The following is a 15,546-nucleotide window of genomic DNA, read 5'->3' on the forward strand; positions in this document are numbered from 1 at the left end:
AGGTAACAAAGGACGGACCGATACACTTCTCTGACTACCTCAAACCCATCTCGTCATTACCCAAGGTAACAAACGACGGACCAATACACGTCACTCACTACCTCCAACTCATCTCGTCATTACTCAAGATGGCACACGACCGACCAATAAACTTCACTCACAACCTCCAACCAATCCCGTCATTACTCAGGGTAACAAACGACGGACTAATACACTTCTCTCACTACCTCCAACCCATCTTGTCATTACTCAATATGGCAAACGACGGATCAAAACACTTCTCTCACTACATCCAACCCATCTCGTCATTACTAAAGGTACCTAACGACGGACAAATACACTTCTCTCATTACTCCCAGCCCATCTCGTCATTACTCAAGGTAACAAACGACGGACCAATACACTTCTCTCACTACCTCCAACCCATCTCGTCATTACTCAAAGGTAACAAACGACGGACTAATACACTTCTCTCACCACCTCCAACCCATCTCGTCATTACTCAAGGTAACAAACGACGAACTAATACACTTCTCTCACCACCTCCAACTCATCCCGTCATTACTCAGGGTAACATGCAACGGACTAATGCACATCTCTTACTACCTCCAACCCATCTCGTCATTACTCAAGGTAACATACGACGAACTAATACACTTTCTTATCACTACCTCACAAATTTTATATAATAATGGGTTTATATAACTAAAGGGAATCAAACGACAGTCCTGTGTACTTCTCTCTCTACCTCATACACACATCTACATTACTCAACGTTAACACCCGAAACCCAATGCCGTATAATGTTCAGAATGTAATCAATTCATTATCGAGGCTCAGAATATTTTGCATTTGTTTTATCGTTTGTCGGTAGAATGTGTATAATAAATTGCAATGACATCCCTTTGTCTCTTTATTTGACAAGGAAACAATCCAATGGTTCTGTGAAATGTAAGTTTAACATTTCTTAAGACATGGCGGATATATACCCTTCTGTCGCCCATCTCTACATTACTCAGGGAATCAATAACAGTTGATATTGATCTACCTGACATTGATACTATTGATTGTGTTGCGTCATAGTATTGTTAAGACGATATATTATGTCTACTCTTGATAATATATATAGCCATAGTAAATCTTTTATATATATCTAAGCAACATATGGACGAGTTACAAACACTAAACATCATCGAAATTAAGGAAGATTGTTCATGTCCATAATTATTGTAGGATTACACCAGGAGAGAGTGACCAGGAAATGTAACGGCGTGTCTTGTCATAGGTGTATAATTATGTATGACTTGTATATATAGATTTGGGGTAAGTTGATCATTTATTTCTTTGATGTTTATAAAAATCCATCAGGCGGTATCGATTATATTGGTAAAGATTTGTAATATTATATGGAGTTAGGTAACCGTGAAAGATCCACATTGTACAACCTTACTGACGAGACATGTAACCGTGATAGATCCACATTGTACAACCTTTCTGACGAGACATGTAACCGTGATAGATCCACATTGTAAAACTGTACTGACGAGACATGTATCCGTGGTAGATCCAATTGTAAACCTTACTGACGAGACATGTATCAGTGGTAGATCCACATTGTACAACCTTTCTGACGAGACATGTAACCGTGATAGATCCACATTGTAAAACCGTACTGACGATGTATGTAACCGTGGTAGATCCACATTGTACACACTTACTGACGATATATGTAACCGTGGTAGATCCACATTGTAAACCGTACTGACGAGACATGTAACAGTGATAGATCCACATTGTAAAACCGTTCTGACGATATATGTAACCGTGGTAAATCCACATCGTACAAACTTACTGACGAGACATGTAACCGTGGTAGATCCACATTGTAAACCTTACTGACGAGACATGTATCCGTGATAGATCCACATTGTACAACCTTCCTGACGGGACATGTATCCGTGATAGATCCACATTGTACAACCTTACTAAGGAGACATATAACCGTGATAGATCCACATTGTAAAACCGTACTGACGAGAAATGTAACCGTGATAGATCCACATTGTACAACCTTACTGACAAGACATGTAACCGTGGTAGATCCACATTGTACAACCTTACTGACGAGACATGTAACCGTGATAGATCCACATGGTACAACCTTACTGACGAGACATGCAACCGTGATAGATCCACATGGTACAACCTTACTGACGAGACATGTAACCGTGGTAGATCCACATTGTTAACCTTACTGACGAGACATGTAACCGTGACAGATCCATATTGTACAACCTTACTGACGAGACATGTTACCGTGATAGATCCACATTGTACAACCTTACTGACGAGACATGTAACCGTGATAGATCCACATTGTAAACCTTACTGACGAGACATGTAACCGTGGTAGATCCACATTGTACAACCTTAATGACGAGACATGTATCCGTGGTAGATCCACATTGTACAACCTTACTGACGAGACAAGTAACCGTGAGAGATCCACACGGTACAACCTTACCGACGAGACATGTAACCGTGGTAGATCCACATTGTACAACCTTACTGACTAGACATGTATCCGTGATAGATCCACATTGTACAACCTTACTGACGAGACATGTAACCGTGGTAGATCTACATTGCACAACCTAACTGAAGAGACATGTAGCCATGGTAGATCCACATTGTACAACCTTACTGACGAAACTTATAACCGTGATAGATCCACATTGTACAACCTTACTGACGAGACATGTAACCGTGATAGATCCACATTGTACAAACGTACTGACGAGACATGTAACAGTGATAGATCCACATTGTAAAACCTTACTGACGAGACATGTAACCGTGATAGATCCACATTGTACAACCTTTCTGACGAGACATGTAACAGTGATAGATCCACATTCTACAACTTTTCTGACGAGACATGTAACCGTGATAGATCCACATTGTAAAACCGTACTGACGAGACATGTAACCGTGGTAGATCCACATTGTACAAACTTACTGACGATATATGTAACCGTGGTAGATCCACATTGTGAACCTTGCTGACGAGACATGTATCAGTGGTAGATCCACATTGTACAACCTTTCTGACGAGACATATAACCGTGATAGATACACATTGTAAAACCGTACTGACGATATATGTAACCGTGGTAGATCCACATTGTACAATCTTACTGACGATATATTTAACCGTGGTAGATCCACATTGTAAACCTTACTGACGAGACATGTAACAGTGATAGATCCACATTGTAAACCTTACTGACGAGACATGTAACCGTGGTAGATCCACATTGTACAACCTTACTGACGAGACATGTATCCGTGGTAGATCCACATTGTACAACCTTACTGACGAGACATGTAACCGTGATAGATCCACACGGTACAACCTTACTGACGAGACATGTAGCCGTGGTAGATTCACATGGTACAACCTTACTGACGAGTTTTGTAGCCGTGATAGATCCACATTGTACACCTTTACTGACGAGACATATAACCGTGATATATCTACGTTGTACAACCTTACTGACGAGACATGTAACCGTGATAAATCCACATGATACAACCTTACTGACGAGACATGTAACCGTGGTAGATCCACTTTGTACTACCTTACTGACGAGACATGTAACCGTGATAGATCCACATTGTACAACCTTACTGACAAGACATGTAACCGTGATAGATCCACATTGTACAACCTTACTGACGAGACATATAACCGTGATAGATCTACATTGTACAACCTTACTGACGAGACATATAACCGTGATAGATCCACATTGTACAAACTTACTGACGAGACATGTAACCGTGGTAGATCCATATTGTACAACCTTACTGACGAGACATGTAACCGTGGTAGATCTACATTGTACAACCTTACTGACGAGACATGTAACCGTGATAGATCCACATTGTACAACCTTACTGACGAGACATGTAACCGTGATAGATCCACATTGTACAAACTTACTGTCGAGACTTGTAACCGTGGTAGATCCACATTGTACAACCTTACTGACGAGGCATGTATCCGTGGTAGATCTACATTGCACAACCATACTGACGAGACATGTAACCGTGGTAGATCCACATTGTACAACCTTACTGACGAGACATGTAACCGTGATAGATCTACATTGCACAACCTTACTGACGAGATATGTAACCGTGGTAGATCCACTTTGTATAAACTTACTGACGATCTATGTAACCGTGGTAGATCCACATTGTACAAACTTACTGACGATATATGTAACCGTGGTAGATCCACATTGTACAAACTTACTGACGATATATGTAACCGTGGTAGATCAACATTGTACAAACTTACTGACGATATATGTAACCGTGGTAGATCCACATTATACAACCTTACTGACGAGACATGTAACCGTGATAGATCCACATTGTACAAACTTACTGATATGTAACCGTGGTAGATCCACATTGCACAACTTTAATGACGAGACATGTATCCGTGGTAGATCCACATTGTACAACCTTACTGACGAGACATGTAACTGTGCTAGATCCACATTGTACAACCTTACTGACGAGATATATAACCGTGGTAGATCCACATTGTACAACCTTACTGACGAGACATGTAACCGTGATAGATCCACATTGTACAAACTTACTGATATGTAACCGTGGTAGATCCACATTGTACAACCTTACTGACGAGACATGCAACTGTGCTAGATCCACATTGTACAACCTTACTGACGAGATATATAACCGTGGTAGATCCACATTGTACAACCTTACTGACGAGACATGTAACCGTGATAGATCCACATTGTACAAACTTACTGACGAAACATGTAACCGTGATAGATCCACATTGTACAACCTTACTGACGGGATATGTAACCGTGATAGATCCACATTGTAAAACCGCACTGACGAGACATGTAACCGTGATAGATCCACATTGTACAACCTTACTGACGAGACATGTAACCGTGATAGATCCACATTGTACAACCTTACTGACAAGACATGTAACCGTGATAGATCTACATTGTACAACCTTACTGACGAGACATGTAACCGTGATAGATCCACATTGTACAAACTTACTTACGAAACATGTAACCGTGATAGATCCACATTGTACAACCTTAGTGACGGGATATGTAACCGTGATAGATCCACATTGTAAAACCGCACTGACGAGACATGTAACCGTGATAGATCCACATTGTACAACCTTACTGACGATATATGTAACCGTGATAGATCCACATTGTACAACCTTACTGACGAGACATGTAACCGTGATAGATCCACATTGTACAAACTTACTGACGATATATTTAACCGTGGTAGATCCACATTGTACAACCTTACTGACGGGATATGTAACCGTGAAAGATCCACATTGTACAACCTTACTGGCGAGACATGTATATATCATATATTCACATTGTACAACCTTTCTGACAAGGAGAATTTATAAGAATATTTTTTATAAGTCTCAGTTATAAAATTACTCGTGGTCGCGTATTCCAAATAAGGACGGATTGTCTCGAAAACCTGTAATTTTTTGTTGGCCTTATTGTCGCTATAATTTCATTAATTTTACATCTGTTTAGATATTACCCGTTATTTTTACGCTCGTAGTGTACATATGTCCCCGTGCCATCGTTTAACTTTACTCGCGTGACCATTAATAAGCCATGTTTATTACAATGGGGACAATATAATTATAAGTATTCTTTTCAAAACTACAACGGCATGACGAGACATCAATTCAGGTGTATATCTGATTAAAATATATACACCGAAGATAAAAAGCAAAACGAATATACCATTCACTTAATATCCTTGAAAGTTCAACAGGAATAGGACCGGATCATCTGAATGGTGCGCATATTTTTTTCATTTGTAAATATTTGGTGATATCACCCAGTTAAAATAGTTGTCAAATTTCTCCTCTCTCCACCCCTCACCCCCCCCCCCCCTCTCTCTCTCTCATGCCACACTCTGTCAAATGCTTCGCTTCTGTGAACTGGTCAAGGCATTATATGCTATTGTGAATACTGTAATACATTAATAGTAGTTGATTGACAGTAGAAGCCTTAGGCATGAATTCTGAGGATTGATGTTTGTTATAATATTATCATTGATAAGGTTGTTATACAGGTATTTTAATATATTTACCTATGCTTTTTCCAAAACATGATGTGAGAGATATGGGTTTATAGTTTGATACATCATTTGATAAACACTTTCTTTATAAACAACATTTTATTTTCCAACAAAGGGAACACATCCGGTTTATTCGTTTTACTGAATGATATAGTAACAGGAAGAATAGTATACAATCAGACAATCTGATATCTTGTTGTGGTATTGTTTGTTTTCTATAGAATATGGAGGACTATTTATTATGTCTTTTTAAGGAAATTATTGTAGACAAATGCGTGTATCAACAGCATTAACTATGGTAGTTGTCAGAAAATCACACGTTACTTGTTAGTAGTGGTAATACATCGGTATTTTTTTCCTTTCAAGGTTTTAGGGATTGGTTTACTTTTTACCAGAATAGAGTCTATACTTTCGTTCTACCTTACTTATTCGCTCGATACGGAATTCCCTAGCAACTGTCTCTGACAACGGGCCACAGTTTTCCTCGGAGGAATTTGGCCATAACACATTTCAATTCGTCTCCGTACCACCCGCTATCAAACGGTCAAAAACAAAGGTTTGTCCAAAATCTTCAAGGAGGTGGCCAATGAAAACACCGTTCCTTACGACAAAAACTCTGTGTATGCTTATTCCGATACAGAACAATATCACATTATCTAACCAATGAAACGTCCGCTTAGCTCCTATTTGGACGGAATTTCGGGACAAAGGTGAACATTATGAACCAGATGTATCTAGTAAGACACCCGGTCGTATGAAATTATCTAAGCTTACACGGAACATTGTTCGTTCGCTGTCTCCTGGACAGAATGTCAACGTTTGTTGGTCCAAGTGTTATCGAAAGTAAAACTGGAACACTATCGTACAAGGTCAATGTCGGAAAGGGAACCTTGTGGGGACGCCGCGAGTCCTACGGAAGTGGTAGCAACACTGGAACGATTAGTTCCAGTTTACACAAACTATTATTATGTTCTTCCTACTCTTGGTCAATTACAGAACACCCAAACTCAAAGTAAATGTACACAGAATGTGACATCTGTCCTTAGTAGTAGAATCAGACCCAGAACGATTAATACCAGTTTACACAAACTATTCTTATGTTTTTCCTTCTCTTGGTCAGTTACAGAACACCCAAACTCAAGGTAAATGTACACAGAAGGTGACATCCGTCCCTAGTAGTAGAATCGGACCCATAACAATTACTCCACAGCTGTCTCAACAGGTAGGACCTCGATATCCTAAGAGGGAGGACAGACAGGCTCCAACAAAACTGATCTTGTACATAAAGTGTTCCGCGAATTCAGTCGTTAGGTATTGATTACACTGTAGTCACGGGTATAATGATCTCTGTGTAATCAATCAGACTCACGTTCAGTAGGTAGGTGATTCTCTGAGTGTATTATTGTTATGATTTTTCAACACGCGATTGCGTTTTAAGTTCGATAATGTTTAGTGCCCGTTGAACTTTTTTAGTCAACGGTCGAGTTTAGTAGTCAAGTGTACTAGTCATTTTATTTCATTTCAAAAATTGTGAACTTAAATTGGAGACTAAGAACTTGGATTGCCCAATTCTAGTAACAACAAAGTTTTGACAGGGAGGATCATCGTGTATGTTCTTAATTATACACATTAAAGCAACTATGATTTTTAAAATCACTGATAGAAAATATTACCAGATGTAATATTTTTTTACGAATAAAACTAAGACTTTCCCTAATTTACAAAAATTAAAAGTGTTCGCAACCATACAGAACATTACAATTCGGAAGGGCCTACAAGAATGTTCTGGTATCGCTCGTTAGCAGAATGTCGTGTACCATTCTTTACCAGCAACCAAATTAAACGGCGTTTTTAAACTCAAGAATATACAGCAGTGTGCATTTTTCGTCGGTATAGCCTTGTGCATAGGAATATCTTTAACTCCTGTCACTATTTATATGAAGAAATCTTCAGTTGTAGTCATTTTGATGAGTATGAAATCTACAGTTGTAGTCACTTTAATGAGTACGAAATCTTCAGTTATAGTCGCTTTAATGAGTTACGAAATATTCAGTTATAGTTGCTTTAATGAGGATGAAATCTACAGTTATAGTCGCTTTAATGAGGATGAAATCTGCAGTTATAGTTGCTTTCATGAGTATGAAATCTACAGCTATAGTCGCTATAATGAGTATGAAATCTACAGTTATAGTCGCTTTAATACAGCTGTAGTAACTAGGATACTGATCACCATGAATAACATGATGTTTCTAATTGTACATCAGACTTTGTTATTGTCCGTACCCATTTGTGTACAATTGCTATCCTTGTACTATTGTATTCATTAGACCAAGAGTGACCACTTAGTCTCACCGATTTCGTCGAAACAAAAGATTTTTTGTTTAGAAGTTAAACTATATTTTAAACAATTTTTGTGCAATGTTTCAATATAGTTAATATGCTTGGTATGTACAATTCGATCTATTGGGATGGGAAGAAGGCTATCTTTATTAAATCTCTTTCACTACATGTACGTTATAATATGATAATATGCAATATTCGCTTTATGTTGCATCGAAAATCATGCACTATTATAAAGGGATAATTAGTCATGTAGTTAGTGTATCCGATATATTGATAAATCCTTTCGTTGTTTTCCGAGAATTACCAGGGCTGCTTTTTGAAAACATTGATGATTCATGCTTATTAACAGAAAAAATAATGGCAGCACACACGCAGCTTTGTTAAAATTTTGCAGATAATCGATATTCAAATGTTCTTTTCCAATTGCAGACCAGCAGCGGACACAAAAACAAAAACAGAGACTCGGACATCTACTGTGGTTGGCTGACAAAATATATCCGAGTAAGGGGAGCTCAGTATTAACCAAAACCCCCGACATCCCGGGGGAAAGGAATTGCTGGATCCCCTGTCCACGGTAAGTTGTGTGATGTACACTCAGATAGGGAATCGGTTTGTGTGTGGATTCTTGTGTCCTATCGATCATTATAGTGTGTACAATGTTGTTATATTTGTACCATCAGGGGTATCGGTGTCTGGTCAGTACTATGCTACATCGGACCGATCAGAATTTGGTAGCCTTATTATCTAACTAGTTTAAGTAGACTCGTCCAAACTGTGTAATCAATGATGTCATGTCGGTTGATTGGAAAGCAAGTACCATGGCTTTGTAAATCAAGAATGTAATGTCAGTTAAAAGCAAACAGGTATCATGCAAATTCGATCGAAGATACCACATCATTCTAACCTAAGTTGACATTTGGTCTGTTATGCAATCTAGGATGGAAAGCTGACATTTTATTGATCTGTCAGTTTGGAGCTAATTTGGTATGCAAATATTGATATAGTTTATCATCCTCCACAAAGCAATTGGTTATACGATGCTGTTTGCACACATGTGTGAGGCTTGAGGTATTTACCGAAATGGACCGAACCTGACTTAAAATTACCGAGACGGAAACAATAGTGGCTTATATTGGCATTATTGTCAGAGAATGGACCTAAATACTGTATCAATTGTTTCAAATGTAAAGTATTATGGGGTTTATTTGACCTAGAAGTATTTGTAGCACGGAAATATATTTCACGTTTGAACTACATGTTACTTTTGGTTTCGTGAGTTACAAGTTAGGTGTATTTATATATAGGGAGCTGTGTGTATTGAAGGTGTGTGTATTAGCGGTTCGTTTGTGAGAATGGTGTGTAGTCTCGGATCTATGTATTGATGCTAGGCCTGCCGTTTCATCTTCCTCGTCGGACTTTTATAAACAACAACTCGTATCCAAGGAAACGCTACATATTTCGCGATTCGCTGGTATGCGCCGAATTTGTTGGTATGGTTCCGGCCCATTTGACGGATTAATCATCACTTTTGGTTCAACAGGACAAGCATGTGTGTTGCGACTCACGGATTAACTGTGCGTATTATTTCCACTCCCTGTCGGTTTGTTGTCACAAGTGTGATATATCAAGTATATTAACCATCTCTGGATTTATCTCATATTCTTCAAACCCAAATCCCATTCTTTTGGATTGACGTTACTACATTTCTAAATGTTTCTCCGTCATTTTCAACAACATCCTTACGAAATCATCGTCGGCATGGTCATTAACCTGCGTGTCACACTGGACGGTGATTTGTGTGTACTTGTTGGAATTTCTGTTGAATTTTTCGAAAACTGTGCTGGTGAAATTTTTGTGCAAACGAACGATATATTTCAATCAAACATTTCTCGTAAAAACTGGTTTATACGGCACCGAATTATGTAACTGGAGTGCTACTCTCCAAGGTCTTCATAGTTTTAGGATCCCAGAAGCATCTTCCAGGTTCTTCTTAGTTATATATTGCGAAGAATAAGCCGAATATAGGTTCGAATATCGTATCTGAGGATTATTATCAACAGAAGACTACGGGATTGGAATAAGTTTCGCTAACACTAACGGCACATTTACAGTGTGAACGACGAGATATTTGTCACAAACACTAGGTTTCTTTGGAGACAAGAATTACTCACATATTAGATATGTTTAATTCTGTTAGCTAAGCTGGACGATTTTTTGAAAATACTATCCCCTCCCCGACCCATATATATACCTATAGATAATTCTCTAAATTTACCGGATCAACAGGGATCCATACCATGAATAAAATGTCAACGCATTCGCCTTCACAATTGTGCGCACGTGGTTAAACGTTGCGTCCCATTCTGTTGTGAATTAGTGTATGATCTAATTTCGTTAGTCACACACATTTTCATTGGTTTTAAAGTTAAGGTTATTTCAGAATAGACCAAAACAAAGCCAAAGGCCAAAGCAAAAACAAAAGAGACTAGAAGCGTTTCAAGCTAATTTCCAAACTAATAGACTACCACATTTATAACTTAATTATAATTGATTCTATTTCAAAAAAATCTCAATTGCACATTTTAACTACACAGACCAGGAATTGAACCTGGATCCCTCGGACATGAAGTCTGAGAACTCTACATTGAGCTACCTATTTATCCAGTTCAAATGTATACACAATCGAAACTTCTTTTTATCTCTAAACTTTAGTTAAATGTAATTTATTCAAACGCCAATTTTATCGTGATTTTCGGTCGGCAAAAACCTGTTGGGTGGGAAATTGGGGAACGTTAGTTTTATTGCAGTAATTGAAAACGATCTACACGAAACAGCTTGTCTTCGGAAAGTATCTGCAAATATGACTAATAAAAGCAATGTTGCTTGGATTTATCCAGTTCACAACTGACCAAACGTCAATGTCACTGGGTCAAATGTCCAAGATACAATTTTATATCTTTTCACTGATCAACATTTCGTAATTAAAGTTTAAAGCAATTTTGGCCAGAATTAATCCATGAGTCAAATGACCAAAGGTCAGGGTCATTGGGTCAAAGGCCAAGGTCACATTTCGTATGTTTATTACACTGTGAATGAATGTGGATTTTGGAATAAACTTATGATAGGTCAAGGTAATTGGATCAAATGCCAAGGTCAGGTATCAAGGTAAAATTCTGTATCTTTTCATTGATGACATTTTGTTATGACATGATGAAGGAAAGATGTTCATAATTACACACTGATGAAAGATTTAGGTCACTGGATCGAGGGTCAAATTTGTATATTTACACTGAAGAACATTATGTTATGATACCTTAACCACTCGGCCACCGCGGCCCCTTTCAAAATACTGGTCAACATTAATCATAGATCCAACCGACCAAAGGTCAAGGTCTCGTTCCAGGTCAAATTTTAAATCGTTTTATTGATGAAAATTAGCCAGGATTAAACAAGGACTCATCAACGGAACTTATGTCAAGGTCACCGAGTCAATGTCATGGTCAAATTTCGTATCTTTTTAGTGATGAACATTTTGGGTGTTATTAAGAAGCAATGTTGGTCAGAACTATACAATAAGTCAACTAACCAAATGTCAAGGTCACGGGGTAGAAAGGTCCAAGGTCAATGCCAGGTTAAGTATTTTCACTGATGAACAATTCGTTATGACACTATGAAGCAAAATAGGTCTAAATCAAACGATAAGTCAAGTGACCAAAGACCAAAGTCACTGGATTATAGTTTGGTTTTGGGACTATCGCCCTGTGAACTGTGAATAGCTAGGGTTATACTGAGGCGGGGTTCCATGTAGTAACTGTTGACTATCGCACTGAACAACATAGGAGACGCCCGCCATTCACAGCAATTGAAGTAAAGTCACTCTCTAAAGTTTCCGTTTTTTAGCTTCTCGAGAAACACACTGCCACCGGTAGGTAGTGTCGAACCCCTCCCCTCGGATCTTCACCTGTAATCATGTGCGCAACGCTCTAACCAACTGATCTTATAATCACATCCCGTCACTTAATTAAAAGTCAATGTCGTTTGGATCCAAGATGGATGTCTGAAGTTAAGACCCTGAAACAAAACAAAGCAAACAACCTGCGTTTGCACCTGGTCAAGTATTTACATTTCTGTTAGACAAGCAAATATGGGGATGGAAGGAAACAAGAGCAGCAATACTTGGAGTATGTTCTGACCCAAAACATGCCGGTTCATGTAGTGGTCCATACAGTTTGAAGGCAATTTAAAACTCGGACGTAACAGAGAACGTTTGGATGGACAGGATGCGTACACTTTCCAACGATAGCAAGAAGATTTTTAAAAGAGGTGTGTAGTAGTCAGTTGACTCGAAAGTTAATGAGACGGTGACTTGATGGACGACAGAAAAATGGCAGAACACATCGATGATATTCATTTTAGACATATTTTCGCTATTCGTATCAACGTCACCCTTGAAACGAAAGACGGTCGAAAAACTTAACAGCTATTTGAAGTCGATATTTAACAAGAGGTGATGTAACAGGGTCTAATTTTATTAGTTTTTATCATTTTATATATTAAATGTGATATTTGTGTTCAGATGTCTGTTTAAATGTGCCCAGATTGTATTGTGTATGTGTTTGTCGTTTATTGGTGTTACATGTTACAGGGTGTGATGTTTTGTGTTCTCTGTGTTATGTCTTGCTGTATTTTGTGTTACAGTTTACACCCTGTGATCTAAGTCCAAAGTCTATGTCCTTTTCTTGTGTTTTATTGGTCACTATTTTTATTTCCTTTGTTGGTCAGTTTTGGCGGGAATGCTATTGTTAGGGTAGTTAGACTCCTGTCGGTCAAGCTGACCACAAGTATATTTTCCTGGTTCGAGATTTTAGACAGGTTAAAGTAAGTTTCTATTATTTCTATTATTTCTTTGATTTTTATAAGTATAGCTAATTTAGATAATTGATGATTTTGAAGTATTTGGTAAAATTAGTTATTTTCTTATTTCTGTAATTTCATTTATAGAGCTAGAGGTAAATGTGTAAAGTTGATAGTTTTGAAAATGGTTATTTTGATTCTTGAAATATATTCATCTATTTGTAATCAGAGTACATGTAGTAAATAGTTATTTATATTATTTTAGAATATATTGAAAGAGAAAGATATTGACAGAGAACTTGGAAGTATTGTGTAGGATGGCTCTGTGCCACACACAGGTATTTAATATATTTTATTTATAAATGGTTACGTAATGTTATGTAATATTTACGTAACTTATATTCTTCAATGATGTATATATATGATAGGCTGTAGATCATTTATATAGCTGTAATTCTTATGAATTTAATTATAATGTTATAATACTTCGTAAGAAGTTATTATTAATACTATTTAATTGAAGCCAATGAATTTGTAAATCTTTAATATTGTAAAGGTTATATCTATTGTGATATTTTAGTAATTCTATCTAAAATGGAATTATTTATGTAAATTATAATAGCGAGTTATCTCCCTTAGTTATGTATTTGTGTGCAAGTTCTACTGTTCGTGCTATTCAGTGTCTAGTATATTTTTATATATTTATTCCAGAGTGACTACCGGTACATTACATTCCATTCCTTTCCGTATTGGTTCTCGTTCGTGTTCACGTTTTGTACAACATGTGCTGTGTGTAATACTGGTCGAAACTCTTCAGAATAAAGAACTCATCATCTTACTACCGGCTTTTATCTTGTATGAAAAGCAACACGGTTACAGTGACAACCCATGACTCTTCGATTTGTCGGAAGGAAAGAGGCGAAATTCATTAACGATACCTGTGCATTTTGGGATACCTTACTTTAAGACTCGCACAACTAAACCAGCCAAACGGCTGCAGTTTCGAGTGAACCAAGGCCATAACGAAAAAGTGTTTCTGAGGTTTTTAGCTATTTCCTTGAGTAATTAAAATGGAATGGATGCTTCCTATATACGAGAGTAAAGAGTTATGTCCTAAGACTTGGAAAAATATATATACACTCTTACTGAAAATAGAATGACGTACGACCACAGGTGAAATAAAGGCGGACATTTCCCAGGTGGGAGGTGTCCGCGTCCACTGCAAATGTCAGGGTTACTGTCTTCCGAGTACCTGTGTGCTCTTATTTGCCATTAAATCTATACAAAACCATAAGTTTGTTTGGTAAAGAAAGCTTGAAACTTAATTTGATATAAAGTTCACATCATGTGAACGTCAATGAGCGATTGAGGGGATCGAGTCACTCGTAAACATATAGAAAAATATCAAGCTGTCAACATATTTATTCACTTTCAATCAAAGTCGAAGCAATTAACTTTACACATTTAAGCAAAGTATCGGATCACCAATTACAGTTATGAGCCTTGTAAGACAAGGTGTGCTTTATATGTTTGAAATTAAAAAGGCCATATACAGGATTAAAGGGGCATTCCTTCGTTCGGACAGCAGAAACATGCACAAATTCTATTAATGAAATCTATAACAAAACAAAGATTATATGAGTGTTTGTGCCTACTAGTAATGAAATTAACGCCAAAATGTACAGAAAACTGACAATCGAAAACAAATACCGTCTGTGTTTGCGGTAATTAGTGATACTTCGGGTCGAATTGAAACTTTTTATATATAATACTTAAAGAACTTTGGTTTACCTTGCGAGTAAAATTGGCGTATTAATGTAAATATTATAACTTTTACTACTTGGGAAAAATGCATATTTTCCATTAAGTTCCATTTTGACGACCTAAATTTTACTCAAACGAAGGAATACCCCTTAAAACAAAACATAGTTCGCCTGTTGCTTTACTATGTCTTCTCTTTACGAAATACTTGCCTTACATCTCATACCTTTATTGTAAGGATTCTGAAGGTGATTACACAAACAAGTCGCAAGCTGTATAACATTCTCGGTCCTCATGGACTGTCAGGCTATCGCTGTACTGGCAGACTAAAACATCGGAACATTATGCTATTCATACAATACAGCGATTAAACAAAACAGGTTCCGATTATAATCC

The 15,546-nt window shown here is 37.6% G+C and overlaps 1 long non-coding RNA gene across 1 annotated transcript; it reads left to right on the top strand.

Moving 5' to 3' along the window:
* Positions 1-13,051: 13,051 nt before the first annotated feature.
* Positions 13,052-14,227, top strand: LOC117318628. The gene is made up of 3 exons (XR_004530424.1): positions 13,052-13,413; positions 13,655-13,727; positions 14,101-14,227. It is a non-coding gene; the product is annotated as an uncharacterized LOC117318628 (long non-coding RNA).
* The last annotated feature ends 1,319 nt before the right edge of the window (positions 14,228-15,546 follow it).

This window comes from Pecten maximus, unplaced genomic scaffold (assembly GCF_902652985.1).
Source record: "Pecten maximus unplaced genomic scaffold, xPecMax1.1, whole genome shotgun sequence".
Taxonomy (NCBI): domain Eukaryota; kingdom Metazoa; phylum Mollusca; class Bivalvia; order Pectinida; family Pectinidae; genus Pecten; species Pecten maximus.